The sequence below is a fragment of a genome, unplaced genomic scaffold (genome assembly GCF_019419815.1).
Source record: "Pyrus x bretschneideri cultivar Hongxiangsu unplaced genomic scaffold, Pyrus_bretschneideri_v1 Contig1, whole genome shotgun sequence".
NCBI classification, from domain to species: Eukaryota; Viridiplantae; Streptophyta; class Magnoliopsida; order Rosales; family Rosaceae; genus Pyrus; species Pyrus x bretschneideri.
The window spans coordinates 5629332-5650969 of NW_025999390.1; the positions used below are offsets into that span (position 1 = coordinate 5629332).

A 21638-nucleotide genomic window follows, 5' to 3' on the forward strand; every position below is an offset into this window, starting at 1 on the left:
TCACCACTCAAACTACCGGGGTGTTTAGGGAGGGCATAGGAGTCCATCGTTACAAAGAACATGAACAAAGGAAGAGGGAGGTCAATCGACCCACATAACATCACACATCTCCCTACATTGTCTCAACGCAATGAAGTCCGCTGCACGATTGGCAGATCTTGGAACCCAAGACCAGCGACAAGTTTGGAAATTATCCCCCAGTCTTTTACATTTCATAAGAATGGGGAAGGCTTCCCAACTTCCAAGAGTTGAAGTATTCCTAAGGCTGGCAATGGATTCCATCGAATCAGATTCGATGATCACCGAGTTCCATCCCCGGGAGATACACAATTCGGATCCATGGAGAAGCACCTTTGCTTTCATCACCGTTGCATTAGATGCTTTGATGGAGTATCGACAAGCTGCTATAAAGTTTCCTTCCATATCCCGCGCAACCACACCTGCAAACTTGGCCTCCTATTGGCATCAACGTTGATTTTGATAAACTTAGGACAAGGCGGAGACCAATGGACCTCAACAGCACTAGGGGAACTCAGCCAAGAGGTGCAGTGCACTGGGCAAGCAGCTTCATTGAAAGTTCCAGCCAAGTTGGCGATTAAGATGACTACCTGTCTTGGGGTTAATCGAAACATGATTAAACAACGCATTAGAATGGGCCTCCTAGATTTGCCAACATGTGAAGCCAATATAGGAGAGCCTCGTTGTAACCTCTGACTTAGAACCCCCATTTATCTCAGAAATGTCAATTAGCCATTCTGCCCAGGTAGTGATCAAAGCAGGGTTAATTTTTAAATTAAGAGCACCCCCAAACCAAACTAATTCAACCCATGGGCACAGAAGGAATAAGTGCTCCACTAATTCCTCGTGTAAAGAACACAATGGGTAAACAGGGCATTGCGCCTATCTCCTCTTGAATAAGTTCGCCATGGTTGCAATGGCGAAGTGAAGGGTTTTCCATATGAAGCATCGAACCTTTGGTTTGTATGTATGGTTCATAGTCTTCCAGATAGAACTGGGAATAAATGTAGAGGACGATGGACCCGGGCTTCTATAAGATGGTATCCTGACTTGACAGAAAAAATTCCCCTTTTTTCAAAAGGCCACACCAATCTGTCACTGAGCTCCGAATCACCGATTGAAGTTTCTAACATGGCATCATAATCCTTAGTCGGCCCAACGAAATGGAAGGAATCCATCTATCGATCTAAACCCGCACATCATTTCCATTCATAATCTGCCAATGTGCTCCCCCAAGTAATATGTTTTTGCTGGCTAATAAGCTAGACCAAGCCCACGACGCTTTGTCACCCCTTTCTGCATCCAGGAACGAACAATTAGGGAGTGCTTTAAGCACCTCTGCCCACTTGGAATTCCGTTAAAAAATTATTGCCAGTAGAGCGTCATTAAAGTCCACAAAATTTTTGAACCCAAGCCTACCATCGGCTTTAGAAAGGCATAGCTTCTCTTTGGAGACCCAATGGATATGATGTTCTCTGTCTTTTTGTCCCCACCAAAAGTCAGCTATCATAGCATCAAGCTCCTTACAGAAAGTTATGGGGAATTTGAAAAGGTGTAAGATATATTCTGAAATCATAAGAGCAACAACAAGACATTAGGATCACGAATACAATAACGAAATCGACATGAAAAGGAAATAAACTTATCTGTAAAATTCAGAGACATGGTTATGAAGATGAAGCCATTGATGAACTCTAAGTTGTCTTCTCCTTCCAATACTCCAAAATATCCCACTATTGCAGACGAAGACATTATGGAATGGAAGAGAATGAAGTCTTCTACTCTCAGTATACAATATGTTCTTTGCCAAGGAATAGGGTTTGGGTTATTAGAACTTGAAATATGAGAGCAGGGACATTCCCCTTTATATGTGATTTGAATATTCCATCGTGTCCTAGTATTGGAAGGAATATCAATATAATCATAACCATATCAATATATTACCATGATATCAATCTATGTTTACCACAATGTTTTAAAGAACTCGCATCGGGGCGCGTCTAGGGCGCCTTTGAGGCTGGGCAGTGAGGTAAACACCTTAGTTTTGCGGTGAGGCAAACCCAAAACGACGCCGTTTGGGTAAGGATTTTCAGTTTTAAACATCCTATTCATACCATACCTTCGATCGCCTGAGTCTGCCTCTGCCTTCTTCGCCTTTTTGCTTATTCTCTCGTGCGCCAAAAGCCCGATCGCCACGCTGCTTGGAGCAGCATTGTCACCACGTCGCCATCACCCCTCCGCCGTCACCCCAGCACCGTCACCCTAGTGCCCTCAGCAAGATCCCAAAGGTTAGGGTTTCTGAAATTCTGAAAAAGTTAGGGATTTAGTTTTTTGGGGAAGGTTTTCTGGGGAAGCTCTGCCTCTGCGTGCTACTGCTGCCTTGTTTGTAGATTTGAATAGTTGGTAACTTGGTATTAGATAGAAAAGTAGATAAGGGTAACTTGGTAATAGGTCAGAAAGTGATAGTGTAGAAGGGTTATTAACTTAATAGACAGAAAATAGATCCAGCTCCTTAGTTTAAAGTTTAAACTAAAGCCACAATAAACTTATACATTGACCAAAAATATAAATTGCGGACAAGCCTCTGCATACTATAAGTGGGGTTTGTCACGATCATGTTAATTAATTGAATACTTTGCTCCACTACTTGCACAAACCGTTTATTAACCGTTTGTGTGTGGTTTTGGAAATTGTTGGTAATGATTCAGAAGAATCTTTTGATGAATCGATGACATACCCTACAAGGTCATCTAGAGTTGGCAATGAAGATGATGATGCCTTTTATTTGGACGAAGAGGATTTGGATGATTGATTAATATCTTTGTTTGCATTTTGATTTCTATGAGGGATGAATGATTGTTTTCTTTGTTTGTATTACCTTTTGAATGATGAATTTGGATATTACATTTGAATGATGAATTTAAATGATATTATTTTTTGAATGACTATGGATTTGAATGAAAAATTGAGAATGGATGTTTATTTTACATAGTATTGTTTTTATACAATTATATTTATAATATATAAAACATATATATATATATATAAATTAAATCCCGTGAGGCTTCGCCTCCAACGCCTCGCCCACGCCTCATGCTTTTAATACATTGGTTTACCGTAATAGGGCTTTGCCATAAGTTAGTTGCATTAGGGTTTAAGACTTCACGATTCTTACTCTATTAGGGCTATTACAAGATTACTTGTCAACCAAGTATTCTCAAGAAATCTTGTTGACATTCACAATATGATCTCGCTAATTACTCAACAAGATCTTACATTCTCCTACTTGAATGCCAACGATAATGCCCAATAATGAATGAATACAAGGTGATCACAAAGTCTTACAATAGTATGCAACTTCCCTTCGAACAACCTGTCACTTTCAGATTGATTGCTGGATATAGAAAACCAAGTATATATCTAGCTACACTTGCACTCTATAATCACATGCACAATCATTTTGACAGCACTTTGTTGTTAACATAATCATGGTAATCAAAATAGTTGAATTACTCATCAACATACTTAATAGTTAACTGAATTATACTCCATTTTTACTCGTATAATTATTCTGTCAAACAAACTTCAATAGTCAATGGAACATTACAAGAACAACAATTAAATGAACATAAGGGAAAACTAGCTTATTTAAAAGTTTGAGTAGAGAACAAAACCGACTGATGAATGTCTACTCCCACTCATTAACTGAATCAAATGTTTCTTGAACTCCCATATTGAACACATGCCTCTTGAACACTCCCACTAAACGAAACAGATACCTTTCAAATACTCCCATTAGTAAAACATTAGTCATGGGATCTAGAACATAAAATTTATGACCTCAACATCTTTATTCTAGATATCTGTAGGGAAGTGACTCTTGTGACTGAAAAAATATACAAAATCATTTGGTCAATTTTGTTCATCTAACATTTGACAGAAATAGAATACTTTAACTAAATGTTTTCTAATGCATCAAAAGCACATAATTCTAGAATCATCTTTGGACGGAAACTAATTATATTAGGTTTGCATAGCCAAAACATAAAATACAAGGGCAAACGTATGTAACTTCAACACTTTTGAGCAGATGAAGTATATACCATCTTGTCAATTCTATGCTTCATTATACATTGATTTATAGTTGTATTGAATAAGAAAACAGTTTTGAGCAGATTAATTATCCATCAATAACATATAAATTACAAGTCCAATTTCTTGAACAACATACAAGAATTAATAAGCAAAACACTTTTGAGCAGAATATACTCATTAACCCTTCTTGAATTTCCTACAAAATTAGTTGCATATATAACAAATAAAATATAAACAAGTATGATAATGCACGTTTTATGTACCAAAACTATGACCATTAAAGACATCCAATAAAATTGATGAGCGTGAATAACATATAAATCACAAGTCCAATTTCTTGAACAACATACAAGAATTAATAAGCAAAACACTTTTGAGCAAAATATACTCATTAACCCTTCTTGAATTTCCTACAAGATTAGTTGCATATATAACAAATAAAATATAAACAAGTATGATAATGTACGTTTTATCTACCAAAACTATGACCATTAAAGACATCCGATAAAATTGATGAGTGTGAAGCCCATAATACATTATTTCTCCCACTGGGGCAAACACTCAAAATTGCAAGAATAAACACTAGAGAAAGTGGTTTTCATATAACAAAATATAGGCTAGTTGAATAAATAAAGATAGTGTACACAATCCATTATATAACATGGCAAATTTTTACAAAGTTTGGAGTTAGAAAAATCTATCAAAATTGTAATCAAATAGGATACGTTGCAAGGTATGCAAAACTCCATCAATATTTCCCAAGCTCTACCAAAATTTCAGATTAATCATAATTTAAATAAAACCAATTTACAATCTTTAATATGCTCAAAACACGAAAATTTCTTATATCAATTAAAGGTTCATTTCATTAGATAAATAACCTTTAATATGCCCAAAACATTAAAATTTCTTAAACAAATTTGTTTGAGTCACAAAATAGTTGGTGTGGACATAATGAACCAATCTATATGTATCAAAATTAGGCTTATATTAGGCACAATATCTCAACAACATCAATTTTTCAACAATAATTTTAATCCAATTTAGAACTCACAAAAAATTAAGGCAAAAGATTGGCAAATTTACCTACTCATTCTCGATCTTGCAAGATTCATCATGGAAGTAGTCGAGTTGTGGAGGATCGAACCAACTCCAAATTGCATGATTGTTACACTTTTGGGAAGAAACTAATCATGCAAAGAAAATACCTGCATAGCTAGCAAAACATAAAATACACAAAATAAATATACCTTTAACAGCTTTGGCTAGATGAAAATATGTTAGAAGAACTTTATGATTTGCTATAATAATAATTTATAATTGGTGATTGATTTCCTGAAATTCCCATTGGGACAAAAGTATTCACCATATAAATTCAAATGCTGATTTTTCAAAATAATCCTTTAGAACATTATTAAATAACCGTTTTGTTAGATATTCAATGATTCTCAAAAGATTAAATCAAACATAAAAGTATGTCATTATTGGCATTGAGCAATAGAGTTCTCGAAAGAGGAAACATGGTTATTTAGTTATTTGATAGAGACCAAAATGATCAATTAGTAAATTGATGCCACTTTCCAATTTTCTCTCAAAAGACAATTATCATCATAATCAGAATTGATGACCAAACAAAACATTGGTTTAATCAAAACAAAGCAATACATGAGTTCAGTGGCGAAGCCAGAAATAGTCAGAAGAAGCATGAAATTTAAAATGGTAAAAAGGTCCTAGAAAAAAATATAGGCAACCAAATCCTTTTAGATAATAGACAACATTAATGTCGTTTGTTCATAATGTATCAATATAAACAAGTTATAATTGTTGCCGACAAGTTTTCATGTCATAAAAAGGTGTATAATAGGCTTTTTTTCACACACTAGAGGTATTTTTTAAATCACAGGCACTATATAATACTTTACTGTCAATCAAATGAATCGAATTATACTTTACAAGAAATTAATGTCGTGATTCATATAGCTACCTACCCTTAAATGTGAATCGAATAATACCTACCCTTATCTTTCCATGAATGATAGCTTGGTTGATACCTTGCAAGACTCTTTACTTGTTTTCGCCACATGCAAGACTCTATTACTTTCTTGCATGTCCACTTTAAATTAATGTCGTGATTCATATAGCTACCTACCCTTAAATGTGAATCGAATAATACCTACCCTTATCTTTCCATGAATGATAGCTTGGTTGATACCTTGCAAGACTCTTTACTTTTTTTCGCCACATTAACGCAAGACTCTATTACTTTCTTGCATGTCCACTTTAAATTAATGTCGTGATTCATATAGCTACCTACCCTTAAATGTGAATCGAATAATACCTACCCTTATCTTTCCATGAATGATAGCTTGGTTGATACCTTGCAAGACTCTTTACTTGTTTTCGCCACATTAACGCAAGACTCTATTACTTTCTTGCATGTCCACTTTAAATTAATATCGTGATTCTTATAGTTGCCTACCCTTATCTTTCCTTGACTATTAACAAAAGTGGTTGATACTAATTTTCCAATTAATGTAGTGAGTTTGACAGAATGGATTTGGAAGTCTAGATATTGTGCTAGCCAGAGTTTTCTTCCTTAATGTGCTTGATTAATTTAGCATTCTTGTAACTGATAATGTTAAATAGAGAAACATTTAAAACACTCAGATTATACAAGAAAAAAAAATCTCTCACTTATAGTGAAATAATAATTGCTTGGAGATGAGCTTACTGACCTCTAATGATGAGAGCGATAAGAGCAAATCTAGTCAACAGTAACAGGATTTGCCCTAGACAATGCTTGTGGTGGAATGGCCGAGCAACCTTACAAAAACAACTATATAAGCAAGGGTACTTTAGGCATTTCCTATCATCACCTCTATTATTCATATCTTTTGTATTTTTCTTTCTATTTCAGCAAGCAAATAATGAAATGGTCTTGTTATCCACACTATTTTGTATCAAAATGGCCTTGTAATATTTTTCTTTATATTTTTCTTTCTATTTCTTTCTATATCAAAATAATATTACAAACACATTATTCTGCAGAAGTCTGCAGAATACCAGCAACAGGGTATCTCACTTAAAAATTTACCATAAATCCATTTCTTGTCCAAAAAACGTGAAAAAATACCAGCATCTAAAGTCCATTTAATATGACGATATGACCGAATTTCATAAAATTTGAAGTTAGGGAAGTCTATCAAAAACTAGAATGTCTATCAGCCATACGAAATATGCACATATACCAAACAAGCGTCTGCAAAAGATTTACGATGCCATTGAAAAAACTCCCCAAAATCTCAATTAAGAATCGATAGCCCAGAACTACTCATATAAATAAGGTACATGAATTTCAAATTTGTCAAAATAACTAAAGTCCATCTGAATTGCAAGATTTATGGTTCGAAAATAATCTAATTCATTGAAAGCCCCAATAAAAGTTTCCTTCCAACAGATTTAATTAATCATGAAATCAATACAACAATATAATTAATAAATACAATAAACATAAATCCGTGTTGTAATCCTTCTCTGCAGCACAACGATAATTATTATGGAAAAAGAAGACAACCCTATATACTCAAGAAAACCCCATAATCTACCGAAAGGAAGAAGAAGAAAAGAAAAAAAAACAATTAGCCGGTGACTAATTATGAACTCCAAATTCACCGTGTAGTTAAATTATTTCCCTTTTATTTTCCATGCCCAATTTCAATTTGTTTGGACCTAAATCCCTAAACAAAATTGCAAACTCAAGTGATACAAAATTGCGGAAGCATCTTTATGAAGTCTCACACGATCGAATAGTCAAAATAGCCAACCAAAAGATAAACACAAATTATGCTTCACTTGTGTCAATCATCTACAGTTAATCAAATTACCTGTGAATTGAACCCTAAGCTTGTTGTGTGGCTCTGATACCACATGTAAGATATATTCTGAAATCATAAGAGCAACAACAAGACATTAGGATCATGAATACAATAACGAAATCGACATGAAAAGGCAATAAACTTATCTGTAGAATTCAAGGACATGGTTATGAACTCCCTGCAATTGAAGGACATGCCGGAATAGCTTGTGCCACAGCCTTGATCAAAACCTCTCTCCCTGCAATTGATAGAGTAAACTTCTTCCAGCCTTGCAATTTCCCCAAAAAGACGCCCCTTCACATAAGCCAAACCACATTTTTTTTAGCGACCCCAAATTGTTGGGACACCCAGATACACCCCGGGGTCATCAACCTTGTCCATTCCCAAAATACTTGTTAACTCATTCGCCAAACCTGCAGGAACATTACGGCTGAAGAACACATTTGACTTAGAGCAATACTCATCAATTAAGCAGACTAGATTTTGGCAGTTATCCTTCTCCGCCTTCAGAAAAATGAGAGTATCATCGGCAAAAAATAAATGAGAAATGGCCGAACCGTTGCGATTCAATTGTATCTCTTCAATTCCTTTTATCTCACTTGCATGCTGCATAAGTAGAGAAAAGACCTCACTCACCATCAGAAATAAGTACGGGGATAAAGGATCTCCCTGGCGAAGACCTCTGGAATGAGGAAATTTATCGCCTGGCTGACCATTAAGCAGAATTGCAAAGTTCACCGATAATATACATCCCATTATGAGATTCCTCCAATTACTATTGAACCCCAATCTTTCCATCATCGCCATTAAGAAATCTCACTCCACACGGTCGTATGCTTTATGCATATCCAATTTAACTCCAAGTTCGAATTTTCTTTTGGTATTCCTCAACTTGAGAAAGTGGAAAATCTCATAAGCAATACCAATGCTATCTTGAATTTGTCTCCCTGCAACAAATGCATTTTGAGCTGTAGAAATCAATGTTAGCAGAAGTGGTTTTAGACGGTTCGTCATCACTTTTGATAGAACCTTGTATGAGTAATTACACAGACTTATGGGACGGAACTAGTTTACATTTTCCAGGCTTGGCACTTTGGGGATCAACACCACATGAGTAGCATTCATACGGTTTGGGGTTTGTCTACCAGTCATCAGGTCCACAATTAGCTCATTTACATCATTCATCCCAATAAGAGTGGTAGAAAATACCTTGAAAGCCATCAGGTCCAGGGGCTTTTAGGCCACCCATCTGTAAAGCCGCATGCTTAACCTTCTCCATCGAAACCGGAGTAGTAAGGCTCTCATTCATCTCCATAGTGACTTTAGGGGTGACGCAATCCAAGATCAAACCCCAATCCCGCTGCCCCACCAAGGTAAAGAGATTTGTGAAATGGCTATCTATAATATTCCTTACCACCCGTGGGTTGTCCACCCAACCCCTACTCCCATTCCTTAAAGAGACGACTTTGCTTCAACATCTTCTTTGCATTGTAGATTGGTGAAAGAACGAGGTATTAACATCTCCATCTTGAAGCCATTTAACTCGCAATCTCTGTTGCCAGAAGCTCTCCTCTTGACTCCACAATCGATCCACCCTCTTCATGAGCACTTCTATCTCTTGTGCATTAGCTCCCCAATCTATTTGAAGGGACCCAAGTTTCTTCATCATCTCGTCAAGTTGTTGCCCTTTCTGTTTGAATTTCCTTCGACTCCATCTCAATAATTTGTCGCGGCAATCGTTGATTTTCCTAGACCATCTCTTCATACTATCACCACTCCACCGCATCCTTCAGCATCGTTGAATGACCTATCGGCAATCAATTTCCTTTGCCCAAAAAGCCTCAAAGCGAAAGAGTTTTTTCCTTTTCACCTCATTTTGCTCACACTGTATCAAAATAGGACAATGGTCCGATCTCAACACCGTACAATGAGTAGCAATGGTGTTTAGCCATAATGACTGCCAATGGCCGTTGACAAGACCTTTATCAAGCCGAGCTTCTACTAGTTGCCCATTCCTCGTTCCTCTCCAAGTGAACCCCAGTCTCTTAAAGCCCAAATCCATCACTTGAATTTTACCCATGAAATCCTCTAAGTACCGAGTTCTATTGTATCTCACTTCCGCTCCACCCGAATTTTCCCACTCCCATAAGAATTCATTAAAGTCACCACCACATATCCAAGGGATATTGTTAGGGTTGAACTTCTGAACCATCCCTCTCCAAAACTCATTTTTCTCCGAGCGTTAAACCTTCCATAGACTCCCATATATCAAAAAACCCCATTAGAGTCTCTGAAATTGCATCTAGCATTAATAAAGTGCTTGGAGGAATCAAAGATCTCCACTGTGATTAAGTTATTCCACCAAAAACTTAAACCACCCACTCTCCCAATCGGAGCTATGTTCAAAACCATTCGAATACCCCATACGCAGCCTCACACCTTCAATTCTATGATCTTTCATTTTTGTTTCCGATAGAAAAATCATAGAGGGTCTATGTTTCCTGATAAGCCCATGTAGGGCCCGAATTACTGTGTCCGACCCCAGACCATGGCAGTTCCAAAATAGGTGTATCATGGTGACCTTGCGGCTGTTGAAGGCCAGCTGCCACCACCTCGGGATTGGCTTCCCGCTTCCTTAGCTGTCATAAGTTTCTCTTCCCTCGCAGACATATCCTCTAGGTATTCCCACATATCCTGATATTTTACCGGTATTTCTTGCAGCTCCTCCGCATAGATAACTCTTTCCATCATTAGGTATCTTTCCTTTATGCTCATCCTACTCAACTTTTCAGTAGCTTTCGTTTTCTTTTCCGTTGTGCTCCAGCTATCCTCCTCACCTTTGGCTTTCTTTTGTGGGGATTGTATCATCTCTTGCTCATCAGCCCCTATCCCTCTTATAGAGCTACTCCCACTCCCTTGCTCCTAACAACCCTCATAACTCATCTTAACTAGCCCTTCATGATCGGGCTTTGCCCTTCGCCTAGATAATAAATATTAGCTTGCAAGCCTTGCAGACATCTTAACGACCATATAAATATTACAGGCTGAATATGTAATCACAAACATATCTGTAGCGAGTTGGATAAGGCTCAGGTGCATGGTTGACAAAAGGAGGGGTTCGAATCTCTCTATGCGCAAGATTGAGACTTTCAGCATTTTTCAAGTATTTTCGCGCTATGTCGCCTATAATATCGATATTTAAATCACTGGTGATAGCCAGATTTATCTCACTTACTAGAGATAAACTAGTGTTGGACTTGGTTTGTCACTGGATTTTATTGAGTGACACTACAATCCATTCAAAATTGGCCACGTGACAAGTCTTAAATATAATCTTTTATCATTCTTTTATATTTAAGACTCTCATAATTATTTTCCTTACTAATTAATGTACAATCAATTATCAATCTAATGGCTAACTTTTTATTCTTTTCCCCCTTTTTTTCTTCCCAAATATATTCCATGGGTTTGTGTTTTGCCGAGACTGTACAGCAGAATTCGACAAGACTCAGCTTGGCTGATCTAATTACCAACGTTGATGACTGACACCGTCAAACGAGAAAGGCATCAAGCCGCGGTTTCATCTATCATGGAACGTATGTTGGCTCATTGGTATGCTATTGCTAAGCAACCATACTCGGGCGTAAACTTAATCGAATTTTTGGCCTAACCCAATAACGGCCCAATTTTATCGTTAGATAAAGTTTAGGCCGCACCAGCCGAACTCGAAGACAATCGGCCCCAAGTTAAAGACCCATTAGAAGAAATAAATGTTGGCAAAGCCGATGAGCCTCGACTGTTGTTTATTAGTGCATTGTTGCTGCCCCTCATGAAGGTCGAGCTTTGTAAACTGCTTCATGAATTTAAAGATTGTTTCGCGTGGAATTATCATGAGATGCCAGGCCTTAATCGAAACCTCGTCGAACATGAGTTACACATCAGAATGAGGTGTAAGCCTTTTCGACAACCCCCACGCCGGTTCTCGACAGAAGTACAGCTTGGCATAAAGGAAGAATTAGTTCGATTTTTGAAAGTCGGGTTTATTCGGACCGCTTGGTACGTCGAATGGTTGGCCAATATCGTCCCGGTGTTAAAGAAAAATGAAGCCCTACGCATCTGGATCGATTTTCGTAATTTAAATCTAGCAACTCCCAAGGATGAATACACAATGCGAATCTCGGATTTATTGATTGATGCCGCATCCAATCATGAAATGTTATCCTTCATGGACGGCCATGTCGGTTACAACCAGATCTTTATTGCTGAAGCTGATGTTCACAAGACCGCATTCCATTGCCCGGGGGCACTCAGCACCTACGAATGGGTCGTCATGCCATTTGGCCTCAAGAACGCCGGCACTACATACCAACAAGCTATGAATACGATATTCCATGATTTGATCGGTACGGTCGTAGAAATTTATATTGATAATGTGGTTGTGAAATCGAAAAGTCGTCGAACGCACCTGGATGATCTTCGGCAAGCATTCCTTCGTATGCGTCAACATAATCTCAAAATGAACCCAGCCAAATACGCATTCGGTGTATTGACTGGTAATTTTTTGGGTTTTCTGGTGCACCATCGTGGCATCGAGGTCGACGAAAATAAAGCTCACGTAATCATTAGCGGTCCACCCCCGATGACTAAGAAGCAACTCCAATCGTTGCTCAGGAAGATAAATTTTCTCCGCCGTTTCATAGCTAATTCGGCAGGCAAAATGAAAGCATTTTCTACACTCCTAAAACTTAAGGACTCCGACAAGTTTGAGTGGCGCGAAGAACATCAAGCGGCTTTCATGTAAATCAAGGTCTTCCTTACCACACCACCAATATTAGTACCGCCTCGTCACGGTAAGCCTCTCAAGCTGTACATTTCGGCAACTGACGAGTCCATTGATTGCCTCATCGCGCAAGATAACGATGCTGGGCGCGAACAAGCTATCTTTTATCTCAGCCGGAATTTAAATTTACCTGAGATCAAATATTCACCCATCGAGAAACTTTGCTTACCTTTATTTTTCGCCTCGACCAAACTTTGACATTACATGCTCCCATCAGTTACCCAAGTCATCGCCCAAATAAATGTTATTCGTTACATGCTTGCTCAGTCTATCATCAAAGGCCGAATTGGGAAATGGACCATGGCATTATCTGAGTTTAGTTTGCAGTATGTCCCCCAAAAAGCCGTCAAAGGTCAAGCCCTAGCCGATTTTTTGGCCCAACACCCCTCTCCTTATAGTTTTAGGGGTAGCGAAGTCGACATCGGTTTAGTCCACACACACGACAACTACTGTACGATGCACTTTGATAGATCTAGCACCGCTACCTCGGCTAGTGTTGGTATCGTCATTCAATCCCCCGACCACTATTGATGGTATTTCTCTCTCAAGTTAGATTTCAGCTGTATGAATAATCAGGCCGAGTACGAAGCTCTCATCATCGGCCTTCACGTCCTCCATGACTTAAGAGCAGCCTGCGTCCTCGTCCTCGGTGATTCCGAACTAGTGATTAACCAATTAAACGGCATTTTTCTTTGCATGAGTTGTACTTTGGTGCCCTATCATATGGTTACCACCTATTTGGCCGAGTCATTTGAGCGGATTACATTTGAGCACATTTCGCATGTTCGAAACATTGACGCAGACGAACTTGTCCAAATAGCCTCTGGAGCACAACTCACGGAGGGCAAGTTAGGCAAGGTAACACCCACAAAACTACGATCTTACCCAGCCTTGATCAATTCGCAAGTCCTCCAGCGTAATCACGTTATACGCATGAGAGTGATGTCTTTACCATCACTACTAGAGTGAGGAGACCCCATAGAAATATGTGTTGTCGAGACACGATCAGATGATTGGAGAAAGGCGATTTTACGATATCTCGACAACCCTAACGATAGACACGACCGGAGGACGAGGGTCTACGCCACCAATTACGTGTCGTACCAGAATGAATTATATCGAAAGGGTGAGGATGGGTTATTATTATTGTGCCTCGGCCCACAGAATGCTGCCCAAGCAATGGCCGAGGTGCACGAAGAGATCTGTGGAGCTCACCAATCCGGGCGTAAGAAGCATTGGCTACTTCGTCGACACGGCTATTTCTGGCCAGGTATATTGAAGGATTACATCGAATATGCCCGAGGATGCATACAGTGTCAAGTTCATGGGCCTACACAGAAAGTCCCGGCCGAATTACTCCATTCGGTTACCAAACCATGGCTGTTCAGATGATGGGTAATGGACGTAATTGGCAAAATCACGCTATCTTCTGGAGCAGCAAAACACGCATGGATATTAGTGGCAACAGATTACTTCACAAAGTGGGTCGAAGCAAGATCATACGCCGAATTAACGTCCAAAGAAGTCTGCAGTTTCGTAGAAGAATATATTGTGACTCGATTCGGAGTACCAGAAACGATCATAACTGACAATGGTACAATCTTTAACGCCGACAGGTTTAAAGAATATGTGACGAACCTAAAAATTCGACTTAAGCAGTCTATGCCGTATTATCCGCAAACGAACAGACAGGCCGAAGCAAGTAATAAAGTTTTGATTAGTATTCTTGAAAAAATGGTAAGAAAGAGGCCGGGGATGTGGCATTTGAAGCTAAATGAAGTATTATGGGCTTATCGAACTTCACTCCGATCAGCCACTGGAACAACTTCATATGCCTTAACCTATAGACACGACACAATATTACCGGTTGAGCTTAGTAAAAATTCGTTGCGAGTAATTGAATAGAGTAATTTGATCAGTGCCAAATGCAATCAGGCCATGGGGCAGGAGTTAAAAGATTTAGAGGAGGCGCGACTTGACGCTTATAACTTATTAGTGCACAGAAAAAGATTGCCGAGCGAGCCTATAATCAACAAGTTAGACAGAAAACGTTCGGCGAGGGAGAATTAGTTTGGCAAACTGTGCTGCCCATAGGAATTAAAGACCCCAGGTTCGGTAAATGGTCGCCGAATTGGGAAGGGCCGTGCGTCGTACATAAAGTTCTCGGCAAAGGGGCATATCATCTTAGAGACCGGACCGGTTTAATTCACAAATTACCAATCAATGGGAAATTATTAAAGAAGTATTATCCGGTCACGTAGGAGATGCATCTTCAGCTGCTTGACATGCCGATTCCTTTTAAAGAAGTATTATCCGGTCACGTAGGAGATGCATCCTCAGCTGCTTGACATGCCAATTCCTTTTAAAGAAGTATTATCCGGTCATCCATTGTGACCTCGACTTGCCGATTCCTTTTGTCCATCTTCAGTTGCTTGACATGCCGTACACTAGTAGCATATTTGGTCAGGCAGGATTAGCCACCCGACTCGAAATCTCTTGCTAGCTCGGAAGCAACTGCCGACCTCCGGTTTTGAAGTTCGGTAATTTAATGATCGAGGTCGGCCAGCGCTTCTTTTTTCGTCTTCAGCATGTCGACCCATGGACGCAGAGCTTCTTAAACAACCATCATAGCTTTCAAGTCATTTTTGGCCCGAAGAGCTCTCTCAAAAATACCGAAATATTCTCGAGTCGTTCCAGAGCAAAAGATGCTCGAGTAATGGCTTCGTTGCTTAACTGACCATCAGCCACAAGATTGTTCAGATATGCCCCTTTGGAGTCGAGGCCCTGGCACTCAAGAATTTGTGACTCCTTAAGGGACAGTAATTCCTGCAACTTGACGAAGGCATCTGGTTCGGTCGTTAACACGGAAGGTTTAGTTACGGTCGTTGAAGAGTTAGCCCCTCCCGATGTAGTCGTAATCAAAGCGTCAAGTTAGACTTCTTACGAAGGCTGCACAAAAAAAGAAAATTTGTAAACAAAAAGAAAATTACAAGGAATGCATAACAGAGGGAATTTGTTTCTAAACCTGCCGAGATGAGACTTCGGCCATGTCCTCTGGTTTATTGCTCGAACCTAGAGAACTTAATGGCCGAGCCCAATATCTAAGACTGCTTCTCAATTCACGCAGTCGATGAAGTTTCTCTACCTTTGATGGCCACTGAGGTGGCCAAGAAACATAGATAACACCCTTCGACGTATAGAATTGTCGGTGAAATGAACGTTCGGGCACCTTACATTTAATATTTTCCTGGGTTCAGACGCGTCATGATAAAATTAATAAAGAAAGGGGAGTGAGCCTTACAGAAGCCGAGGTAACTTCTTGTGGAGGAATGTTGAGGTTTTTATCTTATGGATGGAGTGGCATTTCTGCAGTCGCCTCAGGCTCAACTAGGGGTCTCTTCCCACGATCGGTCATATGAGGATCTAGTTGAACAGCCGCCTCGACCACGGGGGAAAGATTGGCGAAAGTAGGTCTGGTTGGTCGAGGGCGACTCACCAGCAGAATCTCGTCACCCTCATCGCTCTCATTGCCTAAAATAAAAAGCTGTTAAGAATTGTAAATTTGATAAAATGAAGAAGGGTCACTAGCGACATAATTATACCTCTTCCAAGATTATCGTCGACTGTTTCTTCGAGAAATTTGTCCCGACGGGTTTGGTTATTTTCTCCAGGGCAGGCGCAACCGTTGGCCCCAAGATTACAGGTCCCTCGACCAGCGGAGCAGTCCCTAGATCAGCCACGACCCCAGGGACGGCCCGTGTTACTTGGCAGGATGTCATTAGCTGTTTTTCTGTTAGGGCCTGGACGATCGGGGCGGGTGGAAAGTTGCTAGTTGCGGTTGTTCCAGTAGTGTGGCTGGAAATCACGTGGATCTCCCGTTCCCCCTTCTTCGTCAAGTTTTTGACACGTTTTGAGGGTCGGGGAGCTTCACCGGCCACTTCAGCCCCTAGAAGAGGCCGTTTGCCTTGTGAAGGTTGCACATTGGTTTTGCTCCTCTTAGAGAGAGCATATTTCTTCTTGGCCGCAGCCGTGGTGATCACGTCCACTTTCTTTGACGACCGACCATCTAAGAAAACGAGATCACATTAGCAAGGATCAGTGACAATAGAAAAGAGAAATAGAAGAAAAGATAGCCGTTTACCTCGGGTTGGCTTTTTAGATTGGGGGGCAGAGATTTTCTTTGGCCGATCGCTGAAAATTTTGTCGGTGACTTTTTCGACCGTAACCCCAAAAAAGGCTCCAGTGTACTCTTCCCACCAGTCGCTGAAGGTGTCTATGCCGAGAGATTCAGGAAGAGTTGGTCAGAGGCGAAATGTTTTACACCGATCCTGAAACTCTTTCTTGGAGTCTCTGCACTCCCTCTCCGATGAGCCAGAAATGCGTTTTCAGCTAAGGAGAGAACGGAAAGTGAGTAGAGGTAGCGGACAACCTTGAAGGTATCCGAGTTGTCAGGCCGTGAAGTGGGGGTGGTAGACTTCCCAACTCGCTCAGCAAGAATCACAACCAAGGGGAATGACGCATGCTAGCACGATCGACCCCCAATTTTGGTGAAGGGCAACATCTTCACTTTCACTCTAGGCTGATGTTGAAAGCCTGATGGACCAAGGGTGCTATTGACGACGACACACTAAAAATTCGTCGTCGGAGAGGACTTCTAGGCCAAAGAGGTACTTGAAGACTTCTTCGGCCTGGTGAGGAGACAACGATCGAGGTGCCAATTGAAAGCCGAGCGAGATAGTAGGTTGGAAGGCAGAGATGTCTGGCCGAAGTGTGGCGAAATAGACTTGTAGCCAGAGTTGGAAGACCCAGAGGGGACCGTTCTGGTTTGGGTCAATTTTTCCAGTAGTCACCTCGGCTAAGTAGCAAAGAAGATTAGTGAGAACGACTGAGCTAAACGCCAGAGTATGACCACTAGCCAGGGCTTCGGCCACTGGCATGTTCTCGACCAAACACTTGTTTGAATGGGTGCAACAAATAAATTTGTTGTACCAGTAGAATATGAAGGCTTCGTGTTCTTCCTTCCAAAGACTTGCCTCACCTCGGCCAACCAAGTGGAGGATGAGGGTGTTGTAGTTGAAGAAGTTCGTCAAATAGCGCCTTAAGGTCGAGATTCGATGGGCGTCTAAAGAGAGTAACATCTATTGGGATGCCAAAGGGAAGAGTCCCAAGAATAGCCGAGACATCAACGATGGTAGGGCCGAAAGGGCCAAAGGGAATGACCATGGTGTTGGTGGCCGAGCACCAGAGACTCAGCTGCTATAAGGAGTTCTTTATCCATGGCTAGCTCCATGGTCGAGAGTTTGATGACATCATAGATACCAAAAGCCTTCCACTCTTGGCTGAAGAAATTTTCCATTTGAACAACCCAAGCTGCCCAGTTGGCATTGGTAGTAGGCCAGGCTCCTTAGGGCTTCGATAGGTCCCACTTTGACCAGTCGAACCCTTGTAGTAAGGGTGTCAGGCAATGAGCCTTAAATAGGGTGGTGATGGACGAATGTACTGCATCCTTGAAGAGTGGCCCCAGGATTTGATGAGTAGTGCTCAGGTCACTCTCGAAGCGTAGGGTTTTGATGGCGCTCCGATCGATAATGCTTTTGCATTTGCTGCATTCGTCGTTGAGCTTGGAAATAAAGGTGTTGGAAGTCATTTTGGAAAGTCTGGAAGAGTTTTGGAGGAATGCTTGGGAGGATTTATGGGATAAAAGTTTGTTTTTTTTTTCTTCTGGGATTTCAAAAGCAAAATGGCGGAGAGATTTTTCGAAGTTTTCTAGAAGCGTGAAATGTACGAATGGGAGAATTTCAGATATTTATAAGCGTATTGAGAGGAAGGTCAAACGTTTGATGATTTGAGGCGTTTTGATTTTCAAATTTGAGGGAAAAATTGACCAGGAAATGGCCAATCATTTTGGATATAAGGATAGGATTGAGGTTCTCGAGGTTTTAGGACGCACGATTGCGTGCGGCGGCTGATTTAATGCATTGATGAGGAAAAGACGCTTCAGCGGACGCACATTTTCGAGGGCCATGATTAAGGGCTGTTAGGTTTATTGGATAATCGACACGTGGCAGGACATAAGGAAAAACAAAGATCGTGTAATCATATTTCATAAATGCGCATGGTGATGGTTATCGAGACAGTTAAGTCTAAAGGCAAAGGACGTTTTCGCTTCTTTAAGGTCGAGATTCAATCGAGGATTGGTGGTTGACGACCTCAGAAGAAAGGGGCCAATGTTTGGACCTAAAATTATTGGGTTGGGCCGAGTATGGAATTGTTCTCGACCCAGAAGCTCTGTTCGAGGATTTCTACAAACCAGTCGGTTCATGGGCCGCCTAACTAAAAGTCGGCCAAGCCCTGTTTGGAAAAGAATATTCCAGATGAATAGGAAGTAGGTGGGCCCTATTGCGAAGCAGATGAATGAAGTAGTTAAGTCCTGATGCAGTAAGGATTCTCGGCAAGATAAGGATACCGAAAAGTGGAAGTGAATGTGGCCTAGTAAGAGGTTAAATTCAAAATCCTAATAAAAGTGGGATTAGCTAAGATAAGATGGATTAGGGTAAGGAGTCCTAGTTCGAGCATGGTTAAGATTGGGTTTTGTTGCTATAAATAGAGAAATGAGGGTGCAATTCAAGGACCTCCAATTCAACACACAACTGCTCTATGCAAAATCTCAAACATCTTGAGATTTTTTATTTTCTTTTTCTGCCGACACATCTTCAGTTTGGATAAACAGCACTGTGAAGGTAACCTACGAGCACCTTCAATTTAGATAAACAGCACTATTACCGTAGAATCAGTCGACCGAGGAGCACCTTCAGTTTGGATAAACAGTACTGCGTCGAGGCCGACTGGTTACCTATCCAAGTTTCGATCGAGAAAGGTTTTCGAATCCTTATTGACAGAGGTCATCTTATTAGCCTTTTCGGCGAAGTAAGGTGTTACGAGTTACGACATTCGGCGCATTAAACGCCGAGTGGTTTTATGATTGGATACTCCCAAGTGAGTTTCAGAGTTTGGCATTCTGAGGGCCGAACCGCATTTACCATCAAGACACACATTACCCTTGAATACGTGTGTCCATATAATCTGGTGTCAATTCGACGTGCTTATACTCTCACGAATATAATCACCGTGACCGAATCAGACGCCAACGATTCGTGAACTTCGCAGAACTAGCAGCCTTGTCTTCAGGCTCGAGAACTAGAAGGCCGAGATTTGTTCCTTCCTCGGCCGTAATCTCAAGATCAAGAATTCAGCAGCGCACTCAACGCAACATCAACAAATTTTACTTCTCGACCGAGCTCAGCCGACGAGTTGGCACGCTCCGCATTCAACCGAAAGACATAGTTAGCTTATTAGTTACTCGGCCTATACGTCACGTAAACTTTGTAATTTTTAGGATCAACAGGTACCTAGTTCAGAATTCTTGTAACCGTATCTTCTTGAACAGTGATAATATAGGTGTTGTCCTTGACGCGCTTCACCTCCACTTCACCCAAGTCCTTCCAAGAGGATCTTAAGATGTTTCTTACCCCCTATTTATTGAGGTTTTTGTTGACCAAAGTCGTGCCCACTAGCTTTACTCCTTGATTCATAGTCGAGAGATCCATCGTCCTTTCAAGGTGAACCACCAATTCCTCATCCTCAGCACCGGCCATTCTCCTCTTCGTGTGGGTTCCAACACTACTGCCTGTCCCAACCGTGTGCAACGTGTATTTCGTGTAGAAATTCTACACCTTTGCTCTGTTTTCGTTTCTGTCTCTTTCGCCCCCACACACTTTGCAAATATCCGTTGAGCGTAAAGCAGGACCACAAAGACCCAGGCAAAAGTATGTCAAAATTTCCTAGATCTTCCAGATCCAAAATAAGGTATGCCATTAATAATCATAACTCTGATAGTTGATTAAAGCAATGTTACCTCCGAGTAGGTGGGTGGTTGTGAGTTATTACATCGCCCCCCCCTCTGCAATGTCTTGTTGGGAGAATTTAATGCACATCCTTTTACTTGTACTGGCAAACCTGCATCTATCACCAAACCTGCCACCACAGACCAGCTCGTACATGATGAAATAAAAGCTTAGATTAACTCGGGGTTAGGAACAAAAATTAATGGAGGAGTGAGAAAAGGAGGGATTTGATTGAAGTAAGACAGGACCGAATTAAACGCACTATTTGGGGGTTAGGGATTAAGCAGGGTTGTGGGAATTTGTAGTAAACGGAGGAAGTAAATGACTTTCGGGGCAAACTGAGCTTCTCACCACCAAGATTGAAAAGAAAACACTCTCACAACGGAGAGAAGATACTCACAGAGGAGAAAAACACTCTCACGTTAGGTATGAAAGTTTGAAATCTTTCAAGAGGAAGAAAAAAATGCTTCACGGTGCATCGAAACTTTTTTTTTAGACTTTATTTGTCCTCACATTTAGTGCACAAATTTCTAAAAGGCTTATTTGTCGTCACATTTTGTGCACAAATTTCTAAACGGCTTATTTGTTCTCGTATTAGACTTATTTGTTCTTACAATTAGTCAATAAGTATTGATTAACGTACTTATTTTTATTGACGACAAATCATTTGATTTAAAAATTCAATCTTCTTAGCATTACTTTAGACCTATTTGGTGTGGAAAAGTAATGCATGAGTTCAACGGTGAAGACATAGAAAGAGAGACAAAATTTAAAACGGTAAAAGATCCCACCAAAATGTAAGCAACCAAATTCCTTTAAATCTGTCCCTTAAGAAAACTCAATATTCTTTTAACAATAGCACAATGATAGGCTGGTTATATATAAGCATTTCTTCTTAAATATATT

At 40.4% G+C, this 21638-nt stretch overlaps 1 long non-coding RNA gene across 1 annotated transcript; it reads right to left on the reverse strand.

The window, feature by feature from the left end:
• Positions 1 to 3550: 3550 nt before the first annotated feature.
• LOC125479772 lies at positions 3551 to 7045 on the reverse strand. The gene is made up of 2 exons (XR_007260257.1): positions 6849 to 7045; positions 3551 to 5329 (listed from the first exon to the last, which is right to left on the reverse strand). It is a non-coding gene; the product is annotated as an uncharacterized LOC125479772 (long non-coding RNA).
• Between the last annotated feature and the right edge of the window lie 14593 nt (positions 7046 to 21638).